This window comes from Heptranchias perlo, chromosome 4, assembly GCF_035084215.1.
Source record: "Heptranchias perlo isolate sHepPer1 chromosome 4, sHepPer1.hap1, whole genome shotgun sequence".
Lineage (NCBI taxonomy): Eukaryota > Metazoa > Chordata > Chondrichthyes > Hexanchiformes > Hexanchidae > Heptranchias > Heptranchias perlo.
In genome coordinates, this window is record NC_090328.1 from 39,101,617 (window position 1) to 39,117,433 (window position 15,817).

The 15,817-nt window shown below is 43.9% G+C and overlaps 1 long non-coding RNA gene across 2 annotated transcripts in view; it reads left to right on the forward strand.

The window, feature by feature from the left end:
- LOC137320474 (uncharacterized) overlaps window positions 1–12,106 on the forward strand; it is a 117,347-nt gene extending 105,241 nt beyond the window's left edge. For both annotated transcript variants that reach the window (XR_010962537.1, XR_010962538.1), the window contains 2 exons: window positions 11,569–11,638; window positions 11,770–12,106. This is a non-coding gene — a long non-coding RNA (uncharacterized lncRNA). The remainder of the gene's footprint in view (window positions 1–11,568; window positions 11,639–11,769) is intronic.
- The last annotated feature ends 3,711 nt before the right edge of the window (window positions 12,107–15,817 follow it).

Sequence of the window (15,817 nt, forward strand, 5' to 3'; positions counted from 1 at the left end):
ACCACAGTCCTGAATTGTTTAATGCACCAAATCTTTTTAAGGTGCCACAGGAGCTCTGTGCAGCATCAGTCAGGTAGTGGTTATGACAGGTCACGGATGTGCTCTTCAGCAGAGTGGCAGAGTTTATCAACTTTGGCATCACACTCAAACAGCAGAAGGAGAGAGCCAAAGAGTTCTACCGCAATGCTGGATTCCCCAGGGAGCAGGGTGCTGTAGATGGCACACACATGGCAAGAAAATCTGCTGACATTCGTGAACAGGAAAGGGTCCTATTCACTTAATGTTGTGATTGTCTGCAATGCCAACCAAAACATCCTGCATGTGAATGCCAGGCATGCCGGCAGCTGCCATGATTCTTTCATGATTAGCCACTCTACACTCGCTGACCTCTTCCATGAGGTCAACCATATCCAAAGACGGCTCCTCGGAAACAAGGCAAATGCCTGCCAGCCGTGGCTCGTGACTTCACAAAGGCGATCGAGAACGCAAGCAGAGGACGCATACAAGCAGGCCTACTCAGCAACAAGACTTGTTGTGGAGAGGACCATAGGACTGTTGAAGAGCAGATTTCAGTGTCCGGACAGATCCAGTGGAGAACTGCATTACGCATCCCAAAGAGTCGCGAGGATCATAAGAGCACGTTGTGCTCTGCACAATTTTGCACTGAGGAAAGGCCATCAATGCAGCCAATGCTGCCCGAGGAAAGGTAGCTGCAGGCCCGAGCAATTTGAAAGGATGAACGCTCAAAAGGATCATTCGTGGCTGCTGCAAGCATCATCCGAAATCAGATTGTGCAGGAGGTGTTCGACCACTGATCATCTGTAGTGGCATATTGTACCTCTGTGCCAGTTGCCAAGAAAGTGATCGTCCTTGAAACCATTACCAACCTCAGCATATAACTACTAGGCAGCCCTCGATGCCCCAACAGGACTGTGCCAATATTCATCACCTGAGTATAAATGTCCATACCAGTGGAACGGTTCCTTTCAAAAATGACTTTAATGTCCGTGAACAACAAAGTACAAGATCAGTGTAAAATGTACAGTGATAAAAACATGTTTTCACTTGAAACTAACAAACATAGTGCTTGTATTTACAATTTGATTCCCCTTGCTGACTAAACGTCACTTTTTTTGGACTTTACCTTGCCTGCCCTGATCAAGCTGTTGAACTTCTTTCGGCATTGCTGCGCAGTCCTCAGTGTGAGGGAATTGGGATTGAGTGCCTGGGCCACCTCCCTCCAGGTGACAAGGCTGACACCCCTGGGTGAAGTTCTGCCTGGCACACCAAGGGGTCTACCCCTCCTGTCTTCCAATTCTTCCAGGAGAGCTTGCAGTTCTTCTTGAGAAAAATGCACAGCTCTTTGGGGACTTGCTGCCCTGTCACGGTGCCCCAATGGGCACATCTGGCCATTGACTGGTCATGCTTCTGGCAAGAGGCACTTCAGATAAAGGTGAGAAATGCCTTGAGTGATCCAGTCTCTGCTTGCTGTCCCTAAATGCTCTGATGAAGAATGCAGTCTTTGCAGAAGCTGTGCCGTTTCTGCACTAACATTTCCTGGGGCCTACGCTGCTTAGAGCGCCCTTACAATGCTATTATGCCACAATTAACACCACTTCGTATGCAAATGAATTTACCCAGGAAATTTCCGTGCTGCTTCCCCTGCTTGTGAATGGTTTTATTTTCCTGCGATATAACAGCATTGTAATGGCGCTACGGACATTGAGCAAATTCAGGGCCTATGTTGACTGAATAATACATGGGGGTCAGGTGGGTTCTGCAGAGTGTGGGCGATACGCCCTGCCAGAGTGATGCCTGGGTGGTGGAAATGAATATGTTGCTGCTCCACCACCCACAGCCCCCCCCCACCCCCGCCTACTCCTGGGACTTACCATCGAAGCAAACGGCCCGCCAATCATCTTTTTAAAATGGACGAGCTACCTGTAGAGGCATGACAGGTGCTGGCAGCTCGCCCAAATAATATTAATGTGGTCCGAGGCCAGTCCCAAACTGGGATGGGGGTCCACGCTCAGTGCTCATTTAGGGCCCGAAAATGGGCGTAAAGGAATTTCCATCCATCCCTTTAGTAAAAGCTTAGAACCGCAATGTAATTTTCAGAAAATTATATAATGTTCATTCAAACTTTCAAGCATGGCCATTAAAAGTCTAGTAAATTTTGAAATTCTATTAAAATGCACTAATGCATAGTGTGCAGTGAGGACCGTCTTTCTGCCATGTTTTATTTTTTTGCAGATTGCTTCATTTTGATTTATTTCTCAAGTGTTTTGAACTTCTCGCCAGCAGTTTGATAAATCTAATGGGGCAATAATCTCTCCTTTTCAATCATCGAACATATGAAATGTCCAGAAGAAGGTGGCACTGACAGATTGCAAAAATGCCATCTTTGGTAAACTGAATTCAGAAATCCAAGTGAAAGATGACTTTAGTGATATAGTGAACAAAAATTGTCCAGCCTTACTGGGATTTAAGAAGGACAAGTGCTGAATATAAAGTAGCAGTAACTGCAGAGGGACTGGAGGGACAGGCAGTATGTCAGGCATAAAGTCACTGTAGTCAGTGTCGTGGCTATAGCCATCTTATATTTACCACAAAGCTATAAATGCATGGAACAGAAAATCGGGCGCGGTGTAAAAACGGGCTGTCGGTTCGCTATCGTGTATTTCGCCTGGCAAAGAAAGTTAAAATTACCCCCCAGTGTGTCGAGACTATTCGACTGTACTACCACCAACAAAATATAGAGGCATAAGCAAGGTGGACTCCAGAGGTGAGACAGAAATTGCCTATCAGATCACAGGTTTTCTTGTTTCCTGCCCAGCAGTTCATTGGAGATGTTAGAGAAGCTTTCCCTTTCACATATAGCTGCAGTATTCAAGTCTTGGGCAGACTTGGGCCTTACAGGCAATTAAAAGTTGTTAAAGGAAAAAAGTGGAGACAGCTTTAGCAATGGAGGAGATGTAGGGATTCTATGGAGATCTTAAGAGATAGTGAGATCTAGAACGTTGATAGATGAAGAAGGGTATAAAAGTAATACCAACAAAGGTAAGAGATTGATAGTCTTCCTTAGTTCTGCAGGTGATTCTTCCAGATCCTGTTCCTCACAGTCACATCTCGAATCCTTCACCATACTGGAAGATGCAATGAGATAGTTGAGAATACTAATGAGTGCCTCAAAATTCCATAGGGTTCTACTCATCTCCCATCAGCGGGAGACTGGTGGAATCCCCATGAAAGTGGAGGAAAGCCAGTTAGGACAGGTCTTCACCATTTCTGAGATGCCTTGTAAAAGGCAGAACTTCCAACCGCCCCTTACAAGAGTAATGATGGGCTGAAGTAGATCTTGGGGTGGGGACTCCCTAATCTCAAAGATGCCGCACCGAGCAGATGCAGGAAGGAGACTTATCTTATCAGTTGCAGCCAGTACACTGAGTGAGATGAAGTGTACCTGCCTTGCCAAGGGCACATGTGGGTTCCACTGGTGCGGATCAGGCCTGGTAAATGGTCTGGACTACTAAAGAGGGAAATATCATGGATAAGCCCTCTTGCCAAAGGGCTGATTGGAGCAGTACTGGGTTGGATGGGGTTGTCTAGACAACTTCCTGCATGGGTGTGTGGCCAGCACAATTTTCACTGGCACGGTGTCAAAGAATTGCCCCAAATGGCAATTCCACCCGCTGCCCCATGCAAATGAGGGGCCTTCCCAATGATCCTGAAACTCCGACAGGGGTCAATCTTGGAGGGCACCAGTGGGCATGATCCCAGCCAACCACTGGGATCGCTGGCAGCAAAATGTTGGGGCAGAGATGTCTGGAAAGAAGCAACATGCCCTTGTTCTTGAAGACAAGTGATCAAATATTATTGTGCTGCTAAGCTGTCATGGTTTTCACCATGGGACTATCTTTGGATAACATCATACAGTTAAAAAGGATGCCACAAAAGACAAGGGAACTCATCAGCCATAGTTGACAGGTATTGGCCCTTCAACACCACAGCATGCTGGAGGAGACATTCAAAATATATATGTTCTACTCTCCTACCCATACATGATACATACTGGAAGGAGTAGGTGGCTTCAGAACTGCTTGCGATTCAGCTGCCCATTTACATCTACATGTAACAGACCCATTCAGTCCAGCCTGTGTGAAAGGAGTAGTCTATTTTATTCCAGCTGGGGGAACTTGCTTGCTTTCAGGGGTTTCTCCTATACTTGTCCAGAGGTGGCTGATGGCAATAGAACGCCACCTGCCTGTTCCTGTGCTGCTAGCCACATTCTCCTGCTGGAGGCCAAGTTCTAACACGTTACCATTCAAGCACAGAGCATTGTGCTGTCATGAGGTCTTCTAATTGGGCGGGGTGTATGATCCACTAACACCCATTGTTCAAAAATGAAAAATGACCCCCTAGAGTCTGTCTCAATATACATTGCAGACAGCTACTATTGTGTCTTGCATATTGGATCCAATACCTCTAAATTATCAGTAGCATTTATGAGAGACGCTGTAAATGTGCTCATTACTGGCATTCCAGAGGTCTTTTCTATAAATGCCACTGATGCTATATGCTGCTCAATGGCAATCTGCAGAAGACAGAACTCGTCTGCTCAATATTGTCCAACTGGAGGTACAGTTTGTATCAACATCTGCAAGGAGGCATGTGACTGATGCACTAATTTGTGAACCCGAAGAATTCTCCTTTTGATAGCTGGCTCCATGAAGTCAGAATCACAAAGCAACTCAATAGGGTCCTTGGCAATGCTATGCACTTTGCTCGGTAGCCACCATCTCTGCCTCTTCATAACTGTGAGAAGTGACTCACCCTGTGATTTCTCTTCCAAATCACTAAAAGTGGAGTGTGTGTCTTTGGGATGGTGCGTGCTTGAACGAGTGACTGAGTGGACACTAATGCTGGGAATTTCCTCAGGGGTTCTCCTGATCGGGTTTCGGATACACCATGGAGTTTCCACTGACCTTCCACCAAGGTTAGTGTGACAGATCAGGAGTACTGCCAGGGGAATTACTACCGTTAGTTCCTAATTTTCGCCTTGCCTTTAAGAGGAGGTGACAGGTGGAGGTGGTGATTCCGGGGGCTGAATTCTCCTTCTGTTGGTGGGTTCGTGGCAGAGCAGGAATGCCACCTACCCATGTGATTTTGCCATTTAGCACTGTAATTTCCTCCCGGAAGCAGGCTGCAGCTGGGTAAAGGGCAGCATCACTTTCTGAGCAGCAGGAAGAAGAATGACAGGAATGTCTGAAGCATCAGCAGCATCTCGGTGGGGGGGGAGGGGGGTGGTGGAATGTGTGGAGGTAGTGGGGGGAAATGGGGGAGGGGATGGGGTGGGGGAGGGGATGGGGTGGGGGGGAGGGGATGGGGTGGGGGGGAGGTCAGCATCTGAAAGGGTCTCTCGATTCTCAGATGGATCTCTGGAGGTGCTGGTGATGGAACTGAAGGCCAGGACAGACAAACTGTTGGGTACTGAGGGCAGGAAGTCCCACAAGAGAGTGGTGCAGGCTTTCTGAAGGGAAATGGCAGAGGCAGTCAGTGCAATCTGACTCATCCCCAAGAACTGCCACACAGTGCAGAAAGAGGTTCGATAACCACACAAGGGTGGCCAAGGTAAGTCATCGTTCTGGTGCCAATACACATCTTTGGCCACTCATAGGGCCTTCTCTTAGCTCCATGCCGATCATACTCTTTCTCGCTCAACATCTGGCTGTTAGGGGAACTCACTTTTGCAAGGAGCAACTTCTATATACACTCAAGCATCATCTTTACTCAAAACTATTTGGCCAACTCACATTGCCTGCCACAAGTTCTGCTGCTAATTGTAAAGGATAGTTAATTTAAAGGGACAATGCACTTCCACATCTTATCATCACATATGCCCTTAATATTGTCTTCTCTCTCTCACAAGGAAAAGCCAAACTACATCCAGTACCACAGAAATATAACCAAAGGTAGTGCTGAAAACCCAGAGTGCACATGAAGAGGAGGAACTACAAATCATGGGCAGGCAGACAGGAGAGCCTATGGAAAAGGGTGTGGTAACAGAAGGTTGATAAAAGCTGGGAATTGCTCATTATAGGTAATGTCAGCTATGTGCTTTCTCAATGTATTGCAATGCCCTTACACACAGCAACTATTTCAAGGGTGAATGTCCCTGTGTGAGCAGTTAAACAAGCTCTTCTGTGTTTCACATCATAGGGGGTACCTTGCATGAAGAGTCTGGTCACAATGATGACCACCAGGTACTCCCAATGGGGAATCTCCTGCCAATTTCAAAACTTCACCTGCTGCCAAGCCTCACCAACTGTGTTGTGGCATCTTACTTGTTCATGCACCAGCACAAAGACACCAACTAGGGATCTTGGGTTCATGTCACACTACACGTAACCCCACCAGCGAACAAATGCTATCTGTTTTTAATATAACGGATCATTGACTGTCTTCCTTATCTCTCTCTCTCTTTTTTTGGGGGGTTTGTATATTCGGTGGCCTTTTTAGGTGACACCTTTCTGTCTGCTCACTGTGATTGCCTTGGCAACGGGCAGTAATCACCAGGCATTGTTCTGTGATCTTAAAATGCGAAGGATTCGAAAATGTCATTTCCACACCGCCTGAGGAAGGGGGAAGCCCCCGAAAGCTTGTGGGATTAAAAATAAAATTGTTGGACTATAACTTGGTGTTGTAAAATTGTTTACAATTGTCAACCCCAGTCCATCACCGGCATCTCCACATCATCTCCAGAGACTGGCATTAAACCTGTTGCATTAACGTCCCTTTCAGTGCCTACACGAGGGAGCTTTAGACATGAGGCGGCCAGTGAAAGAGAAAGGCTGCTAGAAGCTAATGCCTCTGAGTCAGCTGCTTCCATGAGACAAGAGTCATCTCAAACCTCCAGGGGACCATCTCAACAACCTCATCGTTCTCAAGGAGCACCTCATAACAGTAGTAGATTAGGAGCGTAAGCACAAAAGGTAGACATGGTGTTATGAAATGGTTGTGGACAGGAATTTATGGCACGTTATGGTGAATTTTGTTCTGTAAGAAAACGTGGCTTGTGAACAGAGTTCTGAGTTCATTTCTGCATATGCTTTCACTTTTTGGGGGATTTTGTATGATGGCAGGAGAAATGTAGACTTCTCCATGAGATTTGTTAGGTACCTAAAATAGAATTTAAGAATTCCTACAGTCTGTTCTATGGCACTTCTTGTGCTGACTCGAGCCTCATCATATCTGTTCTCTGTTTGTGGAAGTCTTATTAAAGTCATCATGATATGGTGGACTGTTGCATGGTGTCAGGCAGGATCCTGGGTATCTGGCAGTGATGTGCAGAATGAGGTGATTGGTATTGCACACAAACAGGACACTAATACAATGAAAGCCTTTCCTATGCATAACATCAAGAGAGTTATATCTAGGGCTTTGAGTGACACACGCTTTCCATCAAATGCTTCTTGGACCTGTGGGAACTCTGCCAGCCTTGTAGAACTGGATAGCTCTCTCTCCCTTTTAGTTTGTATACTTTCATTGGGAAGAATATGAATTGCGCACCCCTCTTAAGTAGAACATCAATTACCTTCTTGATGAAGTGGTGAGCAGCTGCCTGACTGATATGACAAAGATCACCAGATCACCAGATATTTCCTGGAAGGACCTAGTTGCAAAGAAATTCAGGGCAGTGGTGACCTTGACTGGTGCAGACAATGCTGTTCTCTTGGTGGAAGTGGGCGGCAGGTCTTCAGCCAGTAGTTGATGTATTTTCCTAATGGCCTTTGGGGGAAGTGCAGCCTTTTGAGGCATTGACAGTCAGAAAAATCTAAGCAAGACCTTCTTGGCTTATAAATACTGGGTGGGTTTGAGAGTATATTGAGAAGGGATTGCTTCTGTGATGCTTCAATCTAAGAGCCTCCATTTTAGAAAATTCCTTGTGCTCATTCTCCTCTTCATAGCGTAAGAATAGAGGGATTCCTAATGGGAAATCCATGTACATAATGAAAAGCAGTACTTCGAGCAAAGCAGAGTAAAACTAATAACAAAGATCCTGACTGAATCGCCAAAGCAGATCAATATGCAGGCAAAGTAACAACAGCCTTCAGTAGCAACACAAAATGGCCTCCTCAATGTGGTATCCATTTCCTGCCGCTTCTTAGACTATTTATATAGTGGTGGCAATTATTTGGCAGGAGAGTTTGCGATAGAAGTTGGAAGAAATGAGTTGGAAGGGTTAACCATGCCCAAAGGCAACATTTGTATGTAATGGATTATGTTCCCAGAGGGCCTTAAAGGGCACTGGCAATTCTTTTGGAGGATAATTTAGGTGCAGTGGGTTTCAGCCTCTAAGGATCCATTTTATTTTGTTTACTGCCCCAAATCTGCCCCAAAAAAGGTGGTAATTTGGAGAAAATCCAGCCTAAGATATCTCTAATTCAAAGAAGGTGCAATTCTGTATTCTTTCAGGCAATGAGCCTGACCTGAAACTAATTGCATGTGTCAGAAACTGGCTTCCAATCATGAGAATCAGTATTTGCAGTAGATAAACTGAAGTGAACATGTCTATAGGGCGTAATTGAAAGAATCATTCAATGCAGACAGGAGGAATTAGTTTCTATTTATCTGCTGGAGACATTCTTTTTCTTCTTATAGGCAGGATGTTTACGCTGAGCTTTTCATTGTATTCAGGCAGTAATATTACTCATTAATACATTTCATTCACTTGCATGATAAAAAAATTGGGATTTTTCCTACTATAAAATGAATTCCTAAGAAGCAGCTTTCATGGCTTTCCCAGCCCAGAAAACAAACTATCCCTGCTGAAAACTTTTTGTATTGATTGTATAATTTATTTACTTTTTATTATAAACTAATGGGCCGGATTTTCTGGTGAGTGGCGAATGAATGGCGTCCGCCGTTTGTTGGACTTGGACTTGCCCGTGTACTTTTCACGGGCTTTTGCAATGCAAGTTCCTCTCGTGGGGCATTCAGTCCAGCGCGGCGCCCCCTCCCGGGCATCTGGAACCTGTGTGAACGGGGTAAGCAACTGTGTATCTCCTTAACCAGTCAGAGCGAAGCATGTTAATAAGCAGCACAGAGTCAGAACCAGGAAGTGTAAGTCAGAATAGTGAAGTCAGTGTAAAATCAGGTACAGTAAGTGAAATAAAGAGACAGTAAGAAATATTGAATTAAGATAAACGAGACAGAAAGAAAAAGTAAAAACTAAAAATAAAAACTTTTTTTTAAATGTCCAACAATAATTAAAATCTGAAGGAATGAGACTCCACACTTGTAAAAGTTAATTTTCAGTGCCAGAGAGGTTGTTTAGCAGTGATTAAAACTTACCACGCCATTAAAAGTGTGCTTAGACTTAAACTGACTTGACGTACCTTTTTTTGGTGAGATTAGTTCATATCCATGAGGTCAGTGCAGGAACTTCATGCTGTTACATTCATTTGAATGGGGAGGCAGCCAGCGAGATGTCGTACTCGCGGAGTTTACGGAGGAGCAGGGCACCTGGTGCAGCAACTTCAGGATTTCCGCATTTGACTGCACATGTGCAATTGCCGGAAGTCACTGTACGATTTGTACAGAAATAATGGTGAGCCCGGTTAGCCTCACCATTATTTTCACAGGAAAATCCAACCCAGTATATCTGTGATTAATTGTGGAAAAATGGCCAAATATTTTGAAAATTGGTATTATTTTCGGTGGACTCGATCTTGTTTTAATTCTGTGGGGGTGAAATTGGTCTTTGGTAGCACAAAATGGGCAATAGTGAATCGGCAGCCCGTTTCACACCCCTTTCACTTTATAAATGGTAAACTGCCTAAGGTATTCACAGACGAGGAATGGACACTGAGCAATAATAGAAGATTTAGGAGACCATAAGCATGATGTTGGACAAACAATGTGAGAGTAGAGGTACAGTAGAGTAGTGGTGGAAAGGTACAGCTTTGTGACATCAGCATAAATATAGAAGCTGATGCTATGCCTATGGGTAATGTTGCCAAGGGGCAACATGTGAATAAGGAGAAGCAGAGATCCAAGAATGGATCCTTGGGGTACTCCCGATAAGACGATACAGGGGAGGGAAGAGAAGCAAGTCTAGAGAAGCGCTGACTATGTTGGGACAGATAGGAATAAAACCATGCAAGGACAACCGCACTGAGTGCCCTGGAGAGATCGAGAAGAGAAAGAAGGCATAACATGCCAAAGTCACCATCACAAAGGATCTCAATGGTGACTTTGACCAGGGTGATCACAGTACTGTGGAGAGACCAGAATCTGGACTGAAGAAATTCAAATAGGGAATTGTGGGACAAATGAGCAATTATGCATTTAAAGACTTTAGAGAGGAAAGAGTGGTCAGATGTGGGACTGTAATAGGAGAGGATGCAGGAGTTAACAGTGGTCTTTTTAAGGAATAGGGTGTTAACAGTAGTTTAAAAGGGCTGCAGAACAGTACGTGTACAAAGCGAGGGCATTAACAATATCCCCAAGCACTGGTGAAAGGAAAGGCAGTTTGAGATTTCTGTTATATTGTGTACATAGAACTTTGAATGATAAAACCAAAAAATCAGTATTGTAAAATTTGATGGAACTAAAAATCTGTGTGTGTGTGTGGGGGGGCGGTGGGGAAACATCACGGCATACATGCCACTGTGTGCCTGTTTGGGACCTCTTCTGCTCACCCCGCCAAAGTTCAGAGGTCAGAGTAGGTCACATTACCATGGGAATGGTGGGTGCTCTAGGGGTGCATCTAAGGCATCTGCCATTTTGGCGATGCTGAGGAGTTAGGTGAAAGTAGCCAGTTCCAGGGGTGAGGGGGATACCAGGTCCCCATTAGAAAGACCTTGCACAGTCCACGTTGTAAGGTGGTTGCGTTAAAATGATTTTTAAAAAATAGATCCGAACCTGGTGAGCCCCACTGCTGCCATTGGTCGGCCTGCTCTCATGAAATGTATCTCCACTGACCCTGTGCTTAGTCCCTTTGAAGGTCAGGAAAGTGGTAACTCCTATTGTACGCACTCCATGCCCCCTCTTATGCTGATGGCTTTGTTTGGGGTGAGTGGAAGCTCCGCCTCCAACAGGCCATTCTGGAATCTCTGCCCTAAGGCCGAGGAATCCAGCCTATCCAGGCCCCTGCCTAATTTAGCTCTTTCTGGTGCAACTGCAAAAACTGGGAGTGTGTTGGAGGTGCAGTGGATTTTTGGCCCCAACCTAATTAAACAGAAATTTTGTTAATTAAGAACAGAAATACACTACATGCTAACAGGAAAATATTAATATTGGATTCTTAATCAATGGGAATTGCATGGAACTGTCCATTACACACCGAAATTACCACAGAAAATTATTTTTTAAAAGCTACGTAAGTGATTAATATTTAATTTCTGAAGAATCTATTAACATCAGTTCTTGTAATAACACAGAATTGAAGTCAGTGATATGATTAGTATGTTTAATGGAAAGGAAAGGGAAAGCTTAGCTCTATTGCTGGTTAAATTGATTTTGATGTGTATGTCTTACTTATTTTTTAAAAACTCTTCTTTCCAGTCAGATATTCTCGGTTTCAATGTTTTTCTTGGACAACATCAACTCTCTTGCTGCTGCTTGAAACCAAAAGGTGAAAGTATCATTCACATGTGTGCCTTACCCTTATTAAACACGTTTACCTAATGCTGCACTTATCCATTTTACCAGCTCTGCTCTGCCTTTAATATTCTACATAATATAATATTCTGTTCTGCTCTTTAGTTGAGAGCCTGTTCTGAAAAAAAATGCCTATGGAAGGAGGAAGAGCGGGAAGGATAGAAAGCAAGAAAGAATGTAAGAAAGATGCAAAGAACTTGGTCCTAAAAATTTGTAGGCCGAGATGCCAGCAGTCACATTAGGATCACAACCGTTGGTGCCCTCCAGTGTTCACCCTGCCGAAGTTGTGGGGTTAAGTGTGTATGTGAAGTCTCAAATGAATGTGTTCCAATTATCCATCTTCTTGATTATCCACCAGAATTTTTGTGAGACAAAACCTTGTGTGAGTTGTCGATTTATTTCATGTCCAACTGGTATCAGTCCCTTCCTGTCTGATGTAAATCAACCCAATTCAAATAAATATTAAATGTGATTATGTTATTTGTATTGTATTTGTCTTCATTTTTGTGCCTAGGGTATTGTTGTACTATATGTGTAAACCCATAATTTGTGGACTTTCAATTATCCACCAATTTCCATTATCCATCAGGAGTGCCTTCCATTATTATGATAATAAAGATTTGACTGCATTTGTTTGCAGTAACTTCATTATTTTAATCTCACTGTCCTATCTGACCCGGAGCTGAATTTTAAACCACCCGTTCTATCCGTCCCCAAAATCAGCTATTATCACTTCCATGACACTGCTAACCTCTGTTCCTAACTCGCCCTCATCACTGTTGAAATCCTCAATCATGCCTTTATCACCTCCAGGCTAGATTATTCCATTGATCCCATGTTGGATCCCAGGTGTAGAAATTTGTTATGGTCCGATTTCAGGCGCATAACTCACCACGCGCATGTAGCATGCACCCGAACCAGGAAGCCAGAGTCTCACCCTAAATTGGGCCTCATTGTAATAATTGGGGTGATCTCTCATGCCTCTAGTGACAGTTTGGCCGTTAGCTGTGCTTCAATTGGGGTCATCTGTCTTGCCGGCACCGGCCCTCAGGTAAGTCCTAGAGGAAGAGATGAATTGAAGGGGGCTGATCGCAGGCCGCAGCAGCCCTCAGGAGTGCTGTGGAACTGGGAGGAGCACTCCTACTCCTGGTAGATAAAAAAAATGAGTTATTGGTGGTGGCCGCTTGTTAGGCAGCAGCAATCTTAACAAATCATGAGCAGAGCAGACCTGGCGGCTGCTGCACTCAGTGCTGATGAATTTTGCCAAGGGGTTCTTAAATTGGCATTAGGCCCCTCATTAGCATATGCAAGGAGACTAACGCCTGTTTAAGGCGGATGCCTGGGACGCCTAAAAATCTTCCGAGGCCAATATGGGGTTAAAAGTATTTCAGATGATTTCATTTGTGGTAATTAGCTTTTGAGAAAACAGACATTAGCTCAATTTTCATCAAAAGAAAAATTTCACCCCATTGTCAGTAAGATGCTGGGGCTAATTTTGCATTGGACTGCCACCTCGTTTATCCTGGAAAACAGAGCGATAGGCAAACAAATGTTTTTTTAAATGTCCCACCCATTGGCTGCCCGAGGCCCGCCCAACTCAATTTTTGAGCAGGCCTTGAAGTGGGTGGACAACACACCTGCTCAAAACTATTTAAATCGGTGTCCTATGCCCATTGTAAGACCCCGATGTGATTTTCATGTACCAATGGGTGGATGGTGTGCCACAGACACCCTTGTCCATTGGTCCTAGGTGTGGAGTGGCCTGATCAGCGGTTCTTAAAGGGACAAATAAATTTCTCTTTCATTTTTGCGGGGCCAGACGGAGCAGGAGTACAGCTCCTGGACCCACAAAAATATTCTGACTCGCTAACGGTTCCCACACGGAACCCCACCCACCCTGGGATCACCTTCCCCCTCCCCCGCCCAGATATGTCTTCTATGCCGAGCAGGCCAATTTTCCGGCCTCCCGGACAGGCGAGCTGCCTCGAAACGCCTGTCAAGTGCTTGCAGCTCACTGACCATATACTAATGAGGCCTGACCACCGAGATGATTCGGGCCTCTCGCTGGTGCAATTGATCACAATGCCTGCCACCCGCCTGGTTACCACAGCATGCCAAAACCTGTGTTTTATTATTATTCTTGGAACTACAATGTCGAGAAATCCTGCTTAAAATCTGGTTCTTTCTGGCAAATAAAAATTGATTTTAAAATGGCTCCACTGTATATCACCAGTCTGTGGTAGTAATTTTCAGTTCCCTGGCCAGACTGGTACAAATATCTCATTACAGTAGTGCAGTTGCATATTCTAGTGATTGTCATGTTTGATTAGACATCAGATGATCTTTAAGAATTGTAATCAGAAAACGTTAAATGAAAATTTGGGCAGCAAAGCTCCCAGTCGCCTTGTAACAAGATGACTGTAGCAAATTGTACAACTTAAACAAATTAAAGAGAATCAATACCTTGACATGTGAAAAAGAACACTCTTTTTTTGGTGTTATCTATATTAGTTTCTCTGACCAGTAGTTCAGGCCTCAATCCCCTGATGAATGCCTGCTGACTGTTTCCCTTCAGTGGGCAATCCAGAGTGAGTAATGCTGCTAACTTCTCCTAATGGGTAGTCCGAACCCAAGGATAATGCTAACTTTTAACTCTATAGATGTTCCATTATTTGGTTAATCCTGAGCTCTTTTTCTTCACGTCAGAGTATTGATTCTCTGTAATTTGTTTGAATTGTACAATTTGTTACAGTCATCTTATTACAAGCTGACTAGGAACTTTATTGCCAAAATTTTCATTTATTGCAGCTCTCAAGGATCACTTAATTTCTATTCAAACAGGGCAATTAGGACCGACCTGCTGACCAGTGCTTTCTTCTTCCTCAATAGATACCCCAATAAACACTCATGGGATGACTGATGCGGACTTCTAACCCTGGCATATATCCCAGCAACAACCAGTGGAACAACCCGCAGTGATTGATTCCTCTGATGGATGATCCATTCTCAAGTGAATGTTGACTCTTTCTCCTTGTGAACACTCCAGGCTTTATTGCTCTCAGAAAATACTCTTAGATGGCCAACTTTATATTGGACTCCAGACAAACAAATATGACATTCTCCTCAAGAAGCTACCTTTTCTACTGAAGTAACATCAGCACATTACATTAAGATTAAAAATACAAAACAGCAGGACTCAGATGGTATGCATGTGTGCAGAATGAAGCTTTATTGTCTCTTAAATGAGTTCTGCCCATGTAACCATAAGAGTGAGTGAATCAAAATTTCTGTTATTTCGTCCCATTTCAAAGAAAAGCAATGCTGCCTTCCTGCAAATAAAATGCATCTTAAGCAAACATTTTATGTTTTTTTTTGCAGCAGTAAAAAGCCATATACACATCGGAGTCTTTTTCTACAGATTGTCAAATAGTTCATCTGCTTTTTTGCATTTCTCAGAGAGCACAGCATTATTTTGAATATAAATTGTACTTGAATCCTGATAAATATTTAGTTTGTCAAGACATTTTATGCTAGGATCAGGGCTGTTACACAATGGAACTCCATGAAAACAGCACGAGAATTCTATTTTATATCAGAAGTACACTTGGATTAAAAACAAAAAATGTTGGAAATACACAGGAGTCCGCCAGTGTCGGAGAAGACACAAGAGAAAAGGTAGGTTAACACTTTGGATGTACATCTTTGTCACATTTCTTTGTCACGTTCCTTCATCATCGCTGGGTCAAAATCCTTGAACTCCCTTCCTAACAGCACTGTGGGAGAACCGTCACCACACGGACTGCAGCGGTTCAAGAAGGCGGCTCACCACCACCTTCTCGAGGGCAATTAGGGATGGGCAATAAATGCCGGCCTCACCAGCGACGCCCACATCCCGTGAACGAATAATAAAAAAAAATCCTGTTTTTTATTTCAAAGTTCTGGCAGCTTTTTTTTAATAATATACTTCAATATTCATGTTTAGCTCAATTTGATTTCACAATTGATCCCTTTTAACTTGTAAGGCATTGTCCCACTGTTATTTCAATTTCTCCTGTCTCCTCTTGAGGAATGAAGTATGCTGGGGTACAGTTCTAAGGGTGCCAGCAACTCTTTTGATATTTAACCCAAGCAACTTTTCTTCACAAGGGTAACT